This window comes from Episyrphus balteatus, chromosome 4, assembly GCF_945859705.1.
Source record: "Episyrphus balteatus chromosome 4, idEpiBalt1.1, whole genome shotgun sequence".
Classification (NCBI taxonomy): domain Eukaryota; kingdom Metazoa; phylum Arthropoda; class Insecta; order Diptera; family Syrphidae; genus Episyrphus; species Episyrphus balteatus.
The window spans coordinates 34,368,140-34,386,978 of NC_079137.1; the positions used below are offsets into that span (position 1 = coordinate 34,368,140).

The 18,839-nt window shown below is 29.7% G+C and overlaps 1 protein-coding gene and 1 long non-coding RNA gene across 2 annotated transcripts in view; one reads left to right on the plus strand and one right to left on the minus strand.

Annotated features, from left to right (window-relative positions):
* LOC129918901 (serine/threonine-protein kinase 10) overlaps positions 1-18,839 on the minus strand; it is a 247,701-nt gene that overhangs the window by 29,872 nt on the left and 198,990 nt on the right. The window lies entirely within an intron of this gene.
* Positions 13,107-18,839, plus strand: part of LOC129918905 (uncharacterized) — a 59,771-nt gene continuing 54,038 nt past the window's right edge. Inside the window, exon 1 of the long non-coding RNA XR_008773019.1 lies at positions 13,107-13,507. This is a non-coding gene — a long non-coding RNA (uncharacterized LOC129918905). The remainder of the gene's footprint in view (positions 13,508-18,839) is intronic.

Sequence of the window (18,839 nt, forward strand, 5' to 3'; positions counted from 1 at the left end):
TGTGGGGGACAGCTATTAGATTTATCCAAAAAGAACAACCAACCGACACGAGGACAATTTCATTTTAATTAGCTAGAACTAGAACCAGCAGCAAGGAAATTATGAAAAAGATCTCCTTCTATTTCCATTGTTCTATCAATAATATCAAATAATAGTTGTATTATGAGTAGAGTGTAATTTTTAAACAATTTATTAGTTAATATTCAACCAACAAAATATTTTTGATTTCTTTTCGATTTTTTTGGAGACTCGGTACATTCATTATGAAAGCTAGTTCATTTCAAAGCTAGTTATAGTACAGGAAAAATAGTACAAAAAATCCATAAATAAAGAAATATTGTTGTCCTTAGAAAAATAAGAATTAAAATGGGGAGTAAATTTAAATTCTGTAATAAAATAAGTCTAAAAAAGCCACTGATTTCAGTAGTGCGTTTGAGAACTTTTGGGTGAAATGGTGGTTTTTCATTTCATTAATCCTAAAATCATTTTAAAAAATAGACCCAGATTGAGAGTTAGTAATAGAGTTCCATTAGGATAAGAGTAAAATATCTTTGGAAATCATACAATTATATTGGATGAAAGGGTGATTTTTTTCAAGTGTAGAGGCTTAGAATTGAATTTTCACATTACAAATATAACGTCTATTGTCTATACATTTAAGTTAACAAACTATTGGCTTTTTGAAATTATTATTACAGAATAAACTTCCTCTTATAAAAAAACACCCTTCCAATATTATTCTGTGAAGTCAATATTTTTCAATTAAAAAAAAAAAACACCCTTTTAACCATGATATTTTTGTAAACACTTAAAATTCTTGCTTATAATCTCAAATGTAACATTATTGCTGAATTTCAATAGGAAACTTTTTTTATTAATCAGTTAAAAAAAAAAACACATTTTGCCTTTACATAAAAAACACCCTTTTACATGAAAAAAGATTTATAGACTTTCACTTAAAATATTTGTATAGAGTGCTTGGATTCTATTGTAAATGAAACATTTTACCAATTTTCATTGGTTTATAATTATTTTTTCACTGTTTTTATGGCATCCACTTTATCTTTTCTCACAACAAAAAAAAAAACACCCTTTCACTCAAAATTATGTTGTGACTATTAAAATTCTTAGTTCTGATAACAAACGAAATTAAGTAAAAAATAAACAAAAATTATGTTAGGTAGCTATTATGAAACCTTTCTCACACATAACTCAGCCTTTCAAGAAAACACCCTGTGACCAAAAATATTTTTTTTAAACCTTTATTGATCCTTAACTCTATCATTAACCTCTGTCTATTTAATTTACCTGTATTAGTATTGGGGCCATATCATGGGTAAAAATTTACAAATTTAATTTGATGCACCGGCACTGGAATACTGGTTAAATAAGCAAGGAAACAAAATTTTTCTAAATAAGCTTATACCTTTAATTCAAATGACCCTAAAACATAAAAACATAAAAATTTCAAACTGAGATTACGGTACTTCCTATTATATCACACATAACGGTACGTGCTCTACAAGTAACACAATCTTAAATTGAAAAACTTGAAAAATACCTCAAAACACCTGTAAAGATCTGTTGCCGATGACCAGCCAGCAGTCAGTGTAGGAAATACCGTAATCTCAGTTTGAAATTTCGACATGGTTGGCCTTAAAAAATTCTTCCTTTTTTTGTAGTCATCGTAGAAATATGATTGAAGCGTCATATAAAAGGTGAAATAATAAGCTTTCAGATAATATAAAATTTATTATAGGTTGTCAGTTAAAAAAATGGGTTTAATGGTGTTAGAAGAGAAAAAAGATTGATATTTTGCTTTTTTTGATAAAAACTGATTGCTTTAAAAAAAATCTAGCTCTTTTTGTAGATGTTGTATAGACATGGTCGATACAAATATTTTGAGCTGAAACAATGATATAAAATTCATTATATGTTGTCATAAAAAAAATGGATTTAATGGTGTAAGAATAAAAAAAATATTTATTTTTTTGCTTTTTTCATGATTGTTTTTATACTTTTTGCGCACTGTAAAAATTTAAGTATGACTTAATTATTTAGGAAAATTTGGAAACTTATTGATAATATAATTTTTTTTTCAAGAAAAATGACTTTTTAAGGTTTCACTTCTACCACTTGTAAATTGCACACATGATTTTTTTTTCAATGTAAATATTTTTCAGCTACAATAAAAACAAAAATTTAATGCAAATATTTTTCAATTGCAGTTAACAATTTTGTATAAATGGCAAATGCAAAGTCTTAAGCTAATTTTTATTGATCAGTTGCATTTAAGACAAATTATGTTACAAAAACCTAGGGGAATATTTTTTAAAAATCTGATTTTGTTGAATTAACTAAAAAAATATATCGAAACCTTAAATAATGGAGCACAAATATATTTTTTTTTTTTTCGTTTGAAATTCCCTGATGTTATTAGTGGTTTTCGTTTTCATTTGCATTAAATGGATTATTTCTGTGAAATTGCTTTGATTGCACTTTAAAGCGATATCGTTCGCAATTTGAATTAAAAATCTTTATGTAATGTTTCGAGGAACATTCTAAACGCCCACCATTATACAATATAAAATTATCTTAAAATCCGAGAACTCATGCAAAAAAAAAAAAAAAACAAAATCTAAGGTGTGTTTTTTATGAAATGAATTTTCTTGGATAAATATTAAAATGAGGTCATGGTGGATTGTTTTTCAATAATTTTCGTCCCATTTTTTTTTCACTTCAAGGACACAACAAACATACCTTACTGACATAACCTCGAAACCTTATACATTTTCAAAGTTAAAAACTTTGACAAAAAACATAGAAACCTATTTTTAATAAATTTTATTTGAGTAAAAACCTCGTTAAAGTTTCATTATTTATCCCAAAGTGTATGCAAGCGAGAAATGCACTTTCAAAGTTGTAAAACAAATTACATGAGTTCTGATGGCACTTGACAGAATTTGTTTTTTTTTTTTTGTAATTTCCTTGTTAACGCAAGAAAAACATTGCTGTACACGTAATATAACGTCGACTCCATAACACTCCTACTCTCAACTCACCAGTAAGTGTAATTGCAAACAATTAATTAAGTTGTGTAAAAAATAATGCTACTTGACGTTTTACGTAATTATTTTTAATCGTCATACCACACCGACGCGACACGACGCCAGCTTGTGGCAATAGTCGAGTCGGTGGCGGCGACAACGGCAACGCCCGGTATGTTGTTCCACCTCAATTAAAAAAAAAATCTAAGAAGTTCCGTAATGAGTTTCATATAGGTACATAAAAAATTATTATTAAAAATAATAATATTACAACTAACATGTTAAAGAGCTAGCTCGGTTCGGTTCGACGTAACTCGAGCCTCCAATCGGCTTCTCATGTTTCCATATTCAGTCAAAGCTGATGCACAAAAGATGCAAAACCAAAATGCTAATCCAATTAAAAAACGAGACGAGCTTCTCGTTCTCGTATAATAGTCGAGTTGAGTCGGATCGAAACAAAATCCATTGCATTCGTAATTCACATATTAATTGCAAGATCTGTGCGGACAAAGCCTCTAGATCAAGCCAAGCCAGAGAGAGCGCAGACCAAAAAGCAATGGGCATCAGCAGAATAGACACAGTGACGCTTCACAGTTCTGCTTCCAGGTTACCTCTCTATTCTAATGTGTGTGCGGGTTGAAGTCGCTGGAGCCATTATTATTCGCCATGACTTCATTGGCTTCCTCCTACTCGGTTAAGAGTATTATAGCTTGCCGCTCGCTTGTTGTCGTAGTCGTCGTCGTATCTGTTAGATAGTTTTTCTACATACGAGACAGACACATCCAAGCAGATATATCGTGCGCGTTCGATTGCAGTGACGCGCAGCTCAGTTCAGCTCAGCTCAGAGTTAGCACTGGCTAATCAGAAAGCCTCAGAGTGCGCATTTCAAGCAAGATGGCCATATAAGGCTGTTCGGGCCATTTATGGTCGGGGCGATGTATAAAGTAACCAAATGGCTAATACTCGTGCAAAATCTAAGTTGTATCTGAATCTGATAGATATAATTTTAACTGGCCGCGGTATGGTGGCCAAGAGGGGGATATATCTACTCTATGTAACTTCTCGACTATGATGATGATGATTGTGCCAAAACAACAACACAAACAGGGTTGAAGGGTCTTTCACTTTCGAAGCAGCAGCAGAAGCCTAAGCTTGTGATGCGAGCTTACCAAATTTGGAGCCTACATCCGGGGGTGGAAGATCTGTTAACTGACCTCTTGTTTGTTAACTAAGGTTTTTTTTTTTCATTTATTATTTATATTAAATGACGGAACCAATGCGATGACCAAATAGGCGACAGTGACGATAAAAAAATATAAGTGGAAACCAACGACGATGGAGAAGAGAAGTTACGTTCTTTTTTAATTTTTCTAAAATCAAGCGTTTGGGCGTTAAATCAGACTTTTATAAACTTTATTTATTGCAAATCTATTGAAATTAATTTTGTATTTTTAATTTTGTTTTTCTGGATTTTATATTATTCTTTTGTAGGTTTTGGTTTTCTGACTTTTTTCCATTTGTCTATTGAATATTCCTTAATATGGTATTATTCAGGTGGGGGTAGACCACGTTGCACGTTACAATGTTAAATTAATTTTTTTTTACTACCTATTGTGTTTTAAGAGTTGAATGTCCGAGTTGATGACGATATTGTTGGTCGTCGCATAAAAAAAAGTTTGTTGTGGGGGTGTTATTGGCAAAAGATATTAAATGTCAAAGTGGATTTTTCCTTTTTTGGGTGTAGAAAATCCGAGGGAAATGTGAAATTTTTATAAAATTAGAAATTAATAATGTTGATTGGATAATGAGATGCAAATGGTATCTTTTATTTGCATAAAATGGATTGTGGGCTAAAAAAAGTTAGATGGAACAAGAAGATAATAGTTTTAATTTAGTTTGCATAGAAATTAACGTAATTCTACAGTTTTTTTTTTGTTGATTTTTTATATGAAAAGAAAATTAAAAATCTTAATTCTTCCGAAAAGCTGTTTTAAATTTCCAAGTTTGTCAATTTTTCATACTTTTTTCATAAATTGAAGAGACAGAATCAGCTCTGTGATAGGATGCAAATCCTTTAAATTTATATACTGAGTTTACAAAAATTAAAAATGTATTAATTGCATTATATTGGCATTAATAACTCTAAATCAGGATTTTTTTTAGTTTTGTGCGGTTTTCTAAAACAGCGACGATATGTATGTATATGATTTATTTCGGTAACTCAAATTATTGACTAGAATTCAGTCTCTGCAAATGTTTGCACTTCAAAATTTACAGTTTGGACCCACAGTTTTATTAGAAGAGGTAAAAATAGTGAAAAATATATACCTACCTAAAATGTCGAAAAATACCCGACATTTTTCCGTCTTTAGTGATTCACTTAACCACTAGTTGTAGACAAAATAAATGTGTTAAGCACTTTAAGCTTGAAGAATTTCCTATAATTTGAGGCCATAAACGTCTCTGTAAGCTTAATGGTTTCAGAAATATTGCTTTAATACTGGCTTTTGACAAAATAACGCCAGCTAGAGAGAAATTTTGCATTTTAAAAGTTGCAATCGCTCCAATTTTTGTATATAACATGTATTTCTTCAATATTGACTCATTGAACGTTTGCACAAAAATTCTTAGAAGTTACATTGTACGAATCATTGACTTTTTCTTCTCGAAAAAAAAAGCACCCTTTCACTAAAAATTATTTTTTTGACAATTTTTCTTTATTATTGCTCTCTATTCCAAATGCGATTTTGCTACCAAATTTTGTTAGGGTGGCCTATTATTTTATTTTCCGATAAAAAAAAACACCCTTTTAACCATGCTATTCTTAAGAGGCTTTAAATTCTTGGTTCCAATCTCAACATACAGTAAAACCTGCTAATTGGGACACTCTATAATCGGACCACCTCCTATTCGGACCGCACTTAATGCTTTCCCTGCTATTTTTCATACAAATATCCCTCTACAATCGGGACAACTGCTAATCGGACCATGGACCACCTTTTATAACATTCTTTGCTTATTGTTTTACCTGTTTAATTGGACCAAAAGTCAAAAATATGAAACATGTGTGTTCAATGTTCTTATACATATGCATCCCATTTTTTTTTCTTGGCCAATTTTGCAAAGTTACATTTGTTATAGGCGGGGATTACTCAAAATGTTTAATTTTATTTTTCGTTTCTTGGCAAAGGAAACAATTTGACAGTGCAATAGAGTTTTTGAAGTTGATTGTTTTGTGAAATTGATTTGAAAAAGAATGTTAAAGTTAAAGTAAAAAGCTTTTTGAAAATTGTTGGTACCTATATTTGTTGTCATTTTTACGTGGGTTAGAAAATTTAAAAAAAAAATGTTTAAAAAATTAAAAAAAATTTTTTTTTTAATTTTTTTCTCTTGAAAAGTTTAAGAGAAAAAAATTTTATTTTTTGAATTTTTTTCTTTTTTTAATTTTATTTTTTGTTTTAAATTTAAGCTTTTTCTGGAGCAAAAATGTGGAAAAAGCTAGGAAAAACAATTTTTTTTCTCATTAAAAAATGAGAAAAAAAAATTGAGCTTTTCAGAGCAAAAAACGTGATCCTTTAATTTTTTCAAAAATTCGACGAGTGAAACAAAAAAACGGCTGGCTGGATTAATTTGATTTTTTGTAGGATTTTTGTGCCCATATTTACCTAACTGTAAAAGGCACACTTAACATTAGTGGTTCCCTCAATATTTTCGATCTAGCGCTCGACTTTCCAAAAAACCACCAAAAGCCCTTTTTTTGTTGCATTTTCAAATTCATGTGACAATAAGAAAAAAAAATTTTTTCGGAAAAGCAATGGCTAGTCGTTAAGTAAAATTCATTGAAGTTCTTGAAACCCACCTTTAACTTTCTGTGCGATCATTGGTTGCTGAGATATTGATAATCAAAGACAAAAGGATCCTTTTCCATTTGAAGACCGATTCTCGGCGAGAAGTGGACGTATCGAGGTTTTCAAAAAACCAAATTAAAGCTAAATGAAGAAAGTATCCGATCCTTATAGTGGTTAAGCTAAAAAACGCTCGTAGACCAAAAAAAAAACTAAAAAAAATTTTGAAAATTTTTTTGTTGCTGGTTTTTCTGCGATCACTCAAAAACCGCAGAGGTTAAAAAATTTTAAAGTTCTAATCCAAAAACTAGACACTTGGAAATACAATTTCCTTCTTTATCGATTGCTTGTACGACCATTTCTTTCGAAGTTACGGCCTGTTGAAAATTGCCCAAAAATTTGGAATTTTTTTTTTTGATCCCTTAATTTTTTCCAGTAGTGTATGAATGAGAGAAATTTTTTCTAAATGGACCGGTCCGATTAAAAAGGAACCTCTATAAGGGGACCACCTCCTAATCGGACCACTTTTCTTCGGTCCCAAGGGTGGTCCAATTAAACAGGTTTTACTGTAATTGCAGAATTTCAATAGGGCACCATTATTATTACCTAGTTTTTGTAATAGACCCACAATTTCTCTAAACCCCCCCCAAAAAAAAAAACACCCTTTCATATTAAAAAAATGTAAAGACTTTGTTATTCTTAATTCCCAATGCAAAGACAAAAGCAATTATTGTAATTTACCAAACAAATAATCAGACATACTTCCCGCTGGTATTTTTATATCACTTCAAACAACACACACACATCATTTGTTAAAAACAAATTTTGAACGAATAAAAAAGCTTATTTTCCATACAAAATAATACGTCTATTTAATGAAGAAAATCTGAAAATCAGAACAGATTAGAACAGTACAAATACGTGAAAACTGTCAGAACAAAAAAGATTAGGAAAGTACAGCTCCATGTTTTATAAAGTTGATTGTTGCCGGTTAGTTTTGAAACTGAAAACTAAAATTAGTTTGATTGTTATGACTTTTCATTCAAATAAATTATACCTACATAAATTACACTGGTCAAAAATTTTCAACTTTTTAAAATTTTCCAGAAAGATTTATATCAAATTTTATAGATTTGGGTTCAATTAGCTCAAAAATAATATTGGTTTCTTTCTAGCAGTTCTAGTTTTTGAAATATTTTGTTTTTCATATTTGGGGAAATATTCATATTAATTTTTAAGTTTTTCTTATTTTGAGCGTTTATTAAAATTTTCCAGAAAAATTTATACATATTAAACTCAATGTATTTGGGGTCAGTAAACCTAAAAATCACATTAATTTTTTTCTAGGAACTCTATTTTTTTTAAATATTAATACATTTTGGGGGTAATTTCGTACTTATTTTAAAGTTATGCTTATTTTAACTGTTTGTTAACATTTTCCAGAAATTTTCTTATCGAACCTAATTCATTTGGGTTCACTAACCCTAAAAATCACACTGGTTGCTTTCTAGGAGCTCTATTTTTTTTTAGATATTTTAATTTTTCACATTTTTGGAGTAATTTCATAATATTTTTTTAGCGTTTTTAAAGTTTTGTTGGAAAAATTTGTTTAGAATGTAATGTATTTCAGTTCAGTAAGTAACTGAAATAGCACCCTAAATTTAGTAAGAAATGATAAACAACGGTCTGGAAAATTTTTGTGTGTTGGGCAGTTTTATTAGCAAATTAATTCACATTTTGAATATTTTTTCATATTTAGAAGATTTTAAAGAAATTTCCATTTTTTTAAATTCATATCATATTTTTTTCAAAATAAAACAAATTAACTGTTGCGTGCCACTTCTCACTCATTTGCTCAACCTCAAACTTAGGAGTAGAAAAGCTTGAAACTTGAACTAAACTGTACTGGAAAACTCCATGTAAAACAAAATAACAGTTTGTAGAACAGTTTAGGGCAAGGTTTTCCCTCATGGAACGCGCGATTCGTACTTTTTGGATCTTTTCTGTTCTTTTCTGTGCAGATCAGATTCATTAAACAGACCAAATGATTTTAATTATTTTTGAAACATAGATATTTGACATTTTGAACAAAAAATTTCAAAAAATTACAAAACTTCGATTGCTTTTCAAAATTAAAACTGACAGTCGTTGCATAAACTGTCACAAATATCCCATGCAAATGTTTTAAACTGAAAGTTGATTAACTTTTATTTTATAAACTTTAAGGTTGAGAAAAAATAGTGAAGAAAACAAAGGAAACATTTTCACAAAATTTGAATATTTTTTTGACGAATTTACGGATTACTTGTGTCTGCTTCATCTTAAACCCTCATTCCAAATTTCAACAAAATTAGAAAAAAAAAACCTACAATTTAAACTGACTTGAACAGAAACTAAACAGTAGGTACCCAAATGTTCTTCTTTTGCCAATATTTTTTCTTTTAAAATAGTAATTAAAAATAAGACAGGTACTCTAATTCATGTATATCCTTAAAATCGATGAAAATGCAAAAATTAAAAAAAAAAAAACAGGCTTTGCGAAATTCTAGAGCTATGAAATCTAACTAAAATCCTGTGAAAAATTGGAATTGAATATTCAATTTTGTATTTTATGTTTACCGTTCCTACCAAGTCTTAATCCAGCAATATAAACCAAATGATATTGTTTTGCTTAGAATGAGAGTAAAAAAATTAAAATTACTAATTTTGTTCGTCAGTTTTAATACATTTAACAACACCATAAGCATAAACATTGAAACAGTTGAAAAACTGTCTATACATAAGTTGGAAAATCAGCGTTTTTTGATTTATGCAAAGATTTGTCCACAAGAAATGAAAAACATTTTTCAAGAGGAATAAGATTTAAGATACAGATTTCATTCGTATTCTGACAATTTGGTATAAAAAAATATAAGTAGATACTAATATTTGTCTTAACAACGACTTTATTGCTTTTTAAGGAAACTTTAAAAACCCAATATGTTTGTTTCTATCAGCCTACTATTTCATATGAACTAACCTTTATAAACCTAAGTAGCATGAAATTGCAATAAGGTTGCTAATATGTTTTGGTATTCTTTTTTCCTTTTGAAGTAAATTTTTCCTTTCTCACTTAAGCAAGGGGAAAAGGTCTCTTCCCATACGGTTGGTTTCTTGTCTGGACCCAACCTTCAATAAGCTTTAGCATTTTGTTGCGTCTATTGTTTAAGGAAACAAATATTTGATATTTGAATATGAATATGCGTGGATGAACAAAATTGTTTTCTATATTTTCTTATAAATTTAACCTAAACTTTACTCTCATACAGTTGATCCTTTTTTTTTCAATAATTTTTTCCAGTCAAATGTTAAAGTTAATTTAAAAAAGATTTTCAATAGTTGACAGTGCTCAGCTTTAATCAACATAAACATTGGATAAATGGAAAGTCAATTCAGTGAAGCGATATATTGGAATTGGTTCACCATCGCACCGATAAGTTTCGCTCTTGAGAGCTTTTTTTAATTCTATGAAAAATATTAAAATAAGGATGAGTCTTGACGTGGAAGAAAAATATGCTTTAGGGACAAAAGATGTGGTATGAATAAGTGAGAATATGGAATGAATGTGGGTTTGGCTTTTTGCCTTTAAAATGATTTTCTTATCTGTCGCATTTTTGCCAGGAATAGGAAAGCGTGGGAATTTTATATTCTTTTATATGTGTATGAAACATAAGTTAGATACATAAATCAATTAGTTTCATAATTAACTTACTTAAATAATGGATCTTAGGGATAATTAAATTGTTGGCCATCACTTACCTAGAAAGAAAGAAAATATTAAAAAATTAGTACATTCTAGTTTATAGGTCAAATAATAAAGAAAAAAAGATAACACAGCAACCAAGATTGTATAAGATAGGTATGTTTAAATTTTAAAGCTTATGCTTTTCTTAATTGAAAAAAAAAAAGTTTTTATTATTTTTAAAATTAGGTACCTATATAAACTTCTTATGGAATCGTTATTTCGATATGAGTACACTTAACTGAACAACTTATTCACTATTATTATTAAAAAGTAAAAAAAAAAAATCAAAAACTCAAACAGCGATCAATTAACGAAAAATTCATGCAAAATGACCAGACGAAGACATTAATCAATAAATTATTATGTGTAAAGCAGGGTTGTAAAATCAATAATTTTAAATTAAAAAAAAAATTGTGTAGCAAAAAAAAATATTGCAACTAAAAAATATTTGTATAAAAAAAATTTTATTCCAACTAAAAATATTTGCATTGAAAAAAAAAAATATTTGTTGCAACTAAAAATATTTTGCATTTAAAAAAAAATTTGCATTGAAAATAAAATTTTCACTGCAAATAAATATATTTTGCATTGAAAAAAAAAATTATTGCAATTAAAAAATTTTCTGCATTGAAAAAATAAAATATTATATGACAATCTATAAATTTCGAACTCGTCGAATTTCTTACAAATTTGACTATTTGAACTTATATTATCTCTAATATTATTATTAAGTTAATGTATGACGAGTATTAAAAAAATTTAATGCACACATTTTGCATTGAATGTTTTGTTTTCAATGCAGAAATTTTTTTATTTGCACAAAAATTCTGTTTTATTTAAATCTGGTAATTTTGTTGAACCCAAAAGAAGCCCTAAAAATAAAAAAAGTAAATTCAAAAAAACAACAAAAAAGAGAATTTTTATAACAAATGCCGGCGATTTTAAGCTTTTTGGGATCGGTTCAGTCGAATCATACATTTTTATTTTCTATTTATTATTTTAATTATTTATTAATTTTTTTGGGACATTTTATTAATTATAATTTGTATGAATCGCTTTTTTCTACTTATAGTTAATTGTGCTTTAATAACTTCATATTAAAATGAAGCTCAATAATATAAAATTAAAATTTAAGTACTTGGTTATTTTTACTTTCCGAAAACTGTGTGAATCCAACTTAACATATTTTGATTTTATGATTCCTTCAGTTTTAGGTACCTACACATTTAAGTACCTAACATTTTTGCATTTTATTGTTTTTAAATAAAACCAAATTTTCCAAAAAAAAAAAAAAAAAAAAAATAGGGCCAAAATAGATTAATAATAATAATAATATTTTAGATTAAGATAAATTTTAATGATTTTGAATCTTATTACTTTAAGCTTAAACTTTGAACTTCAATTTCAAACTCAAAAGAATAAATTATTAAATGCATACATCGAACAAAAAACTAATTATCTCAACTTTTAAAATATTCGATTAACTTAAATATTTATCAAAGAGCAGTAGGTAAGGCATATTTGCGAATCATTTGTTTATTTTTTTTTATCGATGAACATGCTTCTGAATAAATATATTTTTTTTCAAGTAGGAATTCATATATGTATTAAAATAAAAAGAAAATATACGTGTTTGGTTTATGAAAATAAAAAAAAATAGTGGCGATTTTTAATCAAGATAATTAAAATGCATCATAATAACTCATTTTAAAAATATATAATTTAATTTATGTTTCCTATACACAAACAAATATTTAAAAATATATATTTTCAAGGCTATAAGAATTGAAAAAAAAAAAAAAAATAATAATAATAATAATCAATTCTACTTAACTGCGTATAATTTAATTACAATATTATTTTTTCGCATTTCTCATTGTGAAATCCAATACCCCCGTGATCACAATTTTTTTTTTCTTTGTTGAATCTCTCAAAAACCTACCCACCACTCAACACGCATATATATAAATTCAATACATAAAGACAACGATGACACGACCAATTTTCACATTAAAAACTGACAAACGTTATTTATCAGCAACTTGTTCCATCGCCCAATCACAGCTTGGACTCAAAGCCACAGCAATAAATCCAACCAGCACCATTAATGGAGGCCACAACAAAAACAAACAAAAAAAAAAACGTCCCAACAAAACAAGTTCCCGCCCACAATGGGTAACTCTTATAAGACCCATGTAATACCCCCAATCGAAAGAGTATAATCGTGTGATGTCTGCAAAGAAGCCCCTCTTTCTGATCTATCTCCCTGCACAAACCTTCTCCAATGGTAGTATCTCCAATGTATCTGAGTGAAATGACAGTAGTTCGCAACCGATCTTCTTTCAGCTTTACAGACTAAAAGCTCTCTCACAAGCCGCACAAACACACGATACCTTTTTAGCCTTTGTGCAGACTGGGGGCTCACAATAATGCACGCTCCAACAATACTCACTTACTCACTTAAGTCAGTCTCAGTGTGTATCTCTTAGGTTCATCAATCAAGCGTGAGTGAGTGCATCGGATTTCGTTTCTTTTCGTTTCGTGTGCGATCCGATCGATGTGATCGTGAATATTGTGTGTGATAGGTCATTTGCATAAATAAAGTAGAAGTGCGTCATTTCCGTTCGATTGGGTCATCTGTCATTTTCAAAAAATCGATTATCGATAATTTTATGTCACTTTTAGTGGAAATTACTATTAGTTTACTGAAAACTTTCAATGATTCGAACTAAAAATCAAAATTTGATAAACATGTGTTGTGATTATGATGATGATGAAAAAATGAGAAAAAAATGCAAAAAAAAAAACAAAGAAATTGATTTAACTTAAAGGTGAGTACACAAGTTTTGTTTACATTTTACTTAAGATTGCCAACACTTATAGTGAACACCCACTGCCTTTGAGACTTGTGTTAGTTTATCCAATTAAAGATTCGTTAGGTGTTAACACCTTTAGTGAAATGATGCAAACTCAAGGAACTTTTTAATAATGCATCAGGCATCACTTGTTGCATTTTTTTAACAACAAGTTTGTTTGTTTTTTTCGTAACTTTTCTTACGCGTTAGAATACGCACCATTAACTGAGCAAGTGTTGCTGATTTAATGGCCAATTGGCCAACTGTTGTTTCTGTCACCAGAGGCAATCATTTAAATTTCTGCAATCAACAACAACAACAACATCGAAAACCACACGAACAACTATGCAAAGCTAATCAGCAAGCAATTTGAGTGCCTTCCTATTCGCTGTCGTTGTGTCGTATCAAAGTTACTATAAGACGCCCATTCATCCTGACGTCTAACTTGGGTTTTAAGTCAAAGTGGGTTTCGTTTGGTTTTCTGGTCGAGTCTTGGGTAGACTTTTTAGCTCCCAAAGAGCCCTATACAATATTTTTTTAACCGACATCCGCACACATTTTGCACAGCAAACAACTTCTGTTCCGTTTAACTTTGCTAAATTAATTTGTCTGACGTTTGTGTTCCGTGATCTTTTTTTTTTTCTTGTTGTGTGTTTGTGTTCCTTTGATTAAGCCACATCGATCAGAAGTGGGCAATACTCTAGGTGAATTAGTTATGCTTGGAATGAATTGTAGAGCAGCCACTTGGCCTAATGCAAAAAACCATCAGGATTAGATTGTTGGCAAAATCGATAAAAAAAAGTTAAAAACAGGATTTACAAATCCCCTCGACGACCGACGCACGACGATCTAGCGGAATTGATGGGTTTGGTAAATATTTTGACTTTGCGGGCATGTTATCGCTCAAGATCGAGACGTTTAGCAAAGTCCAATAATTGTGCGCACTCCCGATCTTTTCCGCATCGTCTTGTGAGGATTGGGGATTAAATAAAAAAACCTAGTTTTAAAACTGATTGAATGGACACAGACATCCCGTCTTTCTCCTCCATCAGAGATCAATTTTCTTTTAATACAAGACTTCTCTAATAAGATTTGCATGAATGATCACTTTAGCAAGAGGACACACTATACTCTACTCACTGTGATCACCGATTAACGATCGACTGTCTTAAAATTGCATTTTCACACCTTTTTTTTCTATAATATGGGGAAGGAAAAAGGCTTAATTGACGCTCGGCACCATCAAGCGCGATAATGGCAATGGTTTGTGTGATGTCTTGTGCACACGGTAGTTAGCGCCAGTAATTTCTTTAGGCAAATTATGTATGTATGTATTAGATTGAGCCTGGAATGGTAAAATTTTGTTGCGGGGGTAAAAGTAAAGTCGTAAGTCTTAATAGTCTTGCCTGAGCGCCGACGGACGTTGTTGTGTATGAATGACAGCCAACAACCATCAATATGCAGATGAGAGGGTGAGTCAATAAGTAGGAAATGATGGTTACCACTTTGGGTGGATTTCTAATAACTTTCAAAATTTGATATTTTGGTTGAAGATTAAATTTTAAAAATAAAAGCAGAAACTAGTTTTTCGAAGCTAAGTTAACTCTGAGTAAAATAAGAGTTAGTTAAGCTAAAGTTTTAGTGAGGGAATAAATATTAACACGAGTTTGTTTAGTTTTATACTCAACTGAACAAAAGTTTTTGATTTTTTTTAGAGTGTAGAGGAAATTAAACCCAAGTCAAATCTTGAAGAAATTGTTGAGCGAAGTTTTAACTTGATTTTAATTTCTTAACAAAATTGTAATCACCCTTTCAACTGAATCGCAGAGATACCTCATCAAATTTTGATATCGAAATTCACAAAAATATTTGTTTTAGGAGATAACTCAGGTTTCACCCCAAAACTAAGATGATCTTCCTGTGAAAAAAAAAAATATTTTAACCCTCTGTCGGCACACGGGTGCGAATTTGGCAAGACAAAAATAAAAAGTGAGCACAAAAAATTGTCTTTATAAGGGTGAAAATAATTTTTTTTTTGGAGTTGTGAATACAATATTTGAATTCCTCGGAAAATTCTACATCAATTTCATATATGGTTCTCTATAAAATAGTGAGACCGAAAAAAGTTCTAGCGACATGAAAAAGTATAAACCAAATTCGCAAAAAAGAGGTGTGCCTACAGAGGGTTAAGAATATCTTCTATGAAGGTTAAGATCAGTGGGCAAATAATTTAGTTTGTATCAATTCTGTTTAACAGACGATTACTTAAAATGCACTGATAACTCTGAACGAACGAGTTTTCAAGCTCAGAAATTGCAGAAATTGAAATTGATGTCTTTAGCATCAGGCTGTTGAAAGGCAAAACTTGAGGTTTATCATCCATCAGATGCTTAAAAAGATTAAGGTTAAGATTGATTCAATTACTTTTTTTTGCTTTCAACTGTTTCCAAATTGTTTGTCCTCTAATGCAGACAGTTAAAAAAGGCTTAATAGGACTAAAGTCTTTGAATTCGATCAATCTTGAACAAATCACAACAGTTCTTTTTAGCGGAAATATATAAAAAAAAATCAATTTGAAAAATTGCAGTTTTTTTTTTAAATTTTAAAAATTTAACGTTTCAAAACAAAAATTGATGATTTTTCGCACAAAATACTAGACAGCAATACATTTCTAATATTACTCTTAAATGTGCTTTTATAATAATTTATTGAAATCGATAACTTCGGACAACAAATTTTGAAATATAAAATTTCAAGCTCAAACACAAAACTTCGGCGTACAGTATTTTAAAAACTAGGCTGGGTGACCCATAGCTACATACAGCCTATCGTAAATTTGTGAGGGTGAATATACAAAATCCGATTCTTTATTAATTTAGAAGTTTATAACGCAACTAATTATTGAAATAAGTTGGTTAATTTTAACTCAACACAATTTCTTAACTATGTTGTATATTTTGTTGTTTCATGTTAAATGGTTTATTCACTTTTGTCTAAAACCAAATGAATTAATAAGTGATATGCTAGGTATTTGAGTATATATTTTCTTGTTATGATCTAGGTAATTCAATGTTTTGACCATTTTATACAAACTGGCAAAGCAGAATTTAAAATTCACTCTAATGAATATTTGTACCACTATTTTAATATTTTAAAACAGAAGTTTCGGAGAACAGTGGCAACCATGTGTAATTTATAAAAAAAAAAAAAAACAAAAATAACAAACATATTGCATACGTTGATTGCGTAATTAACTAACAGATAGGTTGATGACAAGTTATGTTGTTGATGGTAACCAGGGGCACATAATTTAACATCGACAACATAATGGCGATGAAAGTTTATTTTGACGGTTGTTTATTATACATTTTTATCGAAAAACACGTCACTTTTAACCAAACAACCGGCTTCTGGTTAAATTTTTAAATTTTTTGAAAGGTGTTAACACACATAACATAATAAACAAGTAGGAAGTTTCTGTTTCCTTTAAGCTTGATTTGTGTCAAGTTTTGAGTAATTATACGGTGCATGTTGATATCATATAAATGTATGTTAATAAAATGATGGCATTTAATTTAAGTCTCTATTGAATCGATAATCCTAAATTTGTATGAGAAAATTATTTTCGATTATATTCGACTCAAATATATGTACGAGTAGATTTAAAGACAACAATTTTGAAAACATAAAATTGTTATCAGACCACTTTGAGAGTACGTTTTTTATACTAATTTGTGTAAGCAGGACGCCTACTGAATTTTATAACCAAAATATATGTAGGTTAGGGTGCTTCTTAAAAATCAATTTTAGAAATTTTAATGGGACACCCTTTCAATTTGTTCTTCATGCCTTAAATATAAATTGGGTAAAATTTGGTCCAGTTTAAACACGTTTTAGGGGTCGCTACCACAATTCAAAGTTTTGAAAAACACAGCAAATTTTGTTTTTTTTTTCTCAGAAAATTTTGAAATTTGTGATCAGAATTTACTAAGTTATATTAAATCTTTAGCTGTTTTGAAAGAAACTTTGATAATAATACAGCGGAATAAAAATTACGTTAAATTTTGAATATTATTGAGTTTCTCATTTTTTTTTTTTTTTTTTTTATTCTGTAGAATAGCTTAGGTATTGAGTGATCTTTGTTGGTTGAAAAATTCAATGTTTTTATCTGATTGTTTATGAGCTTAGGGTAGGATGGTATAAGAGTGCGCGGTTGATAAGAGTGCGCAAGGCCATTTTCTACGGTTTGAAAGGGAATATAACACACTTATTTTGGAAAGATCTAAATGAGTTTGATCTGCTGTCAAAATTTCATGCAAATGTGTTTGTAAACAGAGGTGCTAGTTAGGTTTAAGTTTTTTAGCACTTTTTTTTCCAATATTTCTTGCCAAACAAATTAAATTTTCCGCTTAACAACAAAAAATAACAATAAACAAAGTATGGGACATTAAAAAGTCGACAAAAAGAAACATTTAAGGAACACGTAAGACTGGTCATAAAGTGCATTGTGAAATATATATATATTCTTCGATTACATGTCTGAGCGTGTAAGAGTGCGCACCATGATGATGTATAAGAGTGCGCGGGTTATAAGAGCAGTAAATGCTATCCAAGGCTTCAAAATAACTGGCATTTGTCCATATACCAGCAAACAGCAGCTAGAAAAAGCAATTCCAACCAAAAAGAAACCAAATAAAAGTTTTACAAAAAACAAGCGAATGAGAGTAACTAGGAAATATTGAAATTTTCTCGGAACCATTAATCGAAGACTAAATTGATTGTTCCTCATGCAAGGAGTGATGGGTTGAAAAATACTCTGTTTATTTAAAGATAGGCAATTTTATTTGCGACTTTTGTGCGAACTTACACCTGTGCGCAGCTGCGCACTCTTACAAACTAAGCCGCGCACTCTTACACAATAGGATGTATAAGAGTGCGCAAATTTCCTAATGTGGTATTTTGTTTATAACTTTTGAATTAATACGTTTTTGTTACCAGTTTTAAGTTTTTTTCGTTGCTTTGATTATAAACTAAAAACTATATATAAAAAAAGTAGTTAAATTCTTTTTGTTATTGTTTTATTTGGTATTTTGTCTAAAATGCGCACTCTTATACCACCTTACCCTATTATTTTTATTCGTCAGACAGTTAACTGACTGTTTATTAGAAGATTGAAAATCGGGTCTTAAGCATACTTTGTATTGTTTTCCCTACGATAAATCATTGAAAACAAATTTTGAAATTGATCATTTTTTTTTTACTTAGGTAAATCTTTAGTGAATGGTAGCAACCCTTAAATTTTAATATT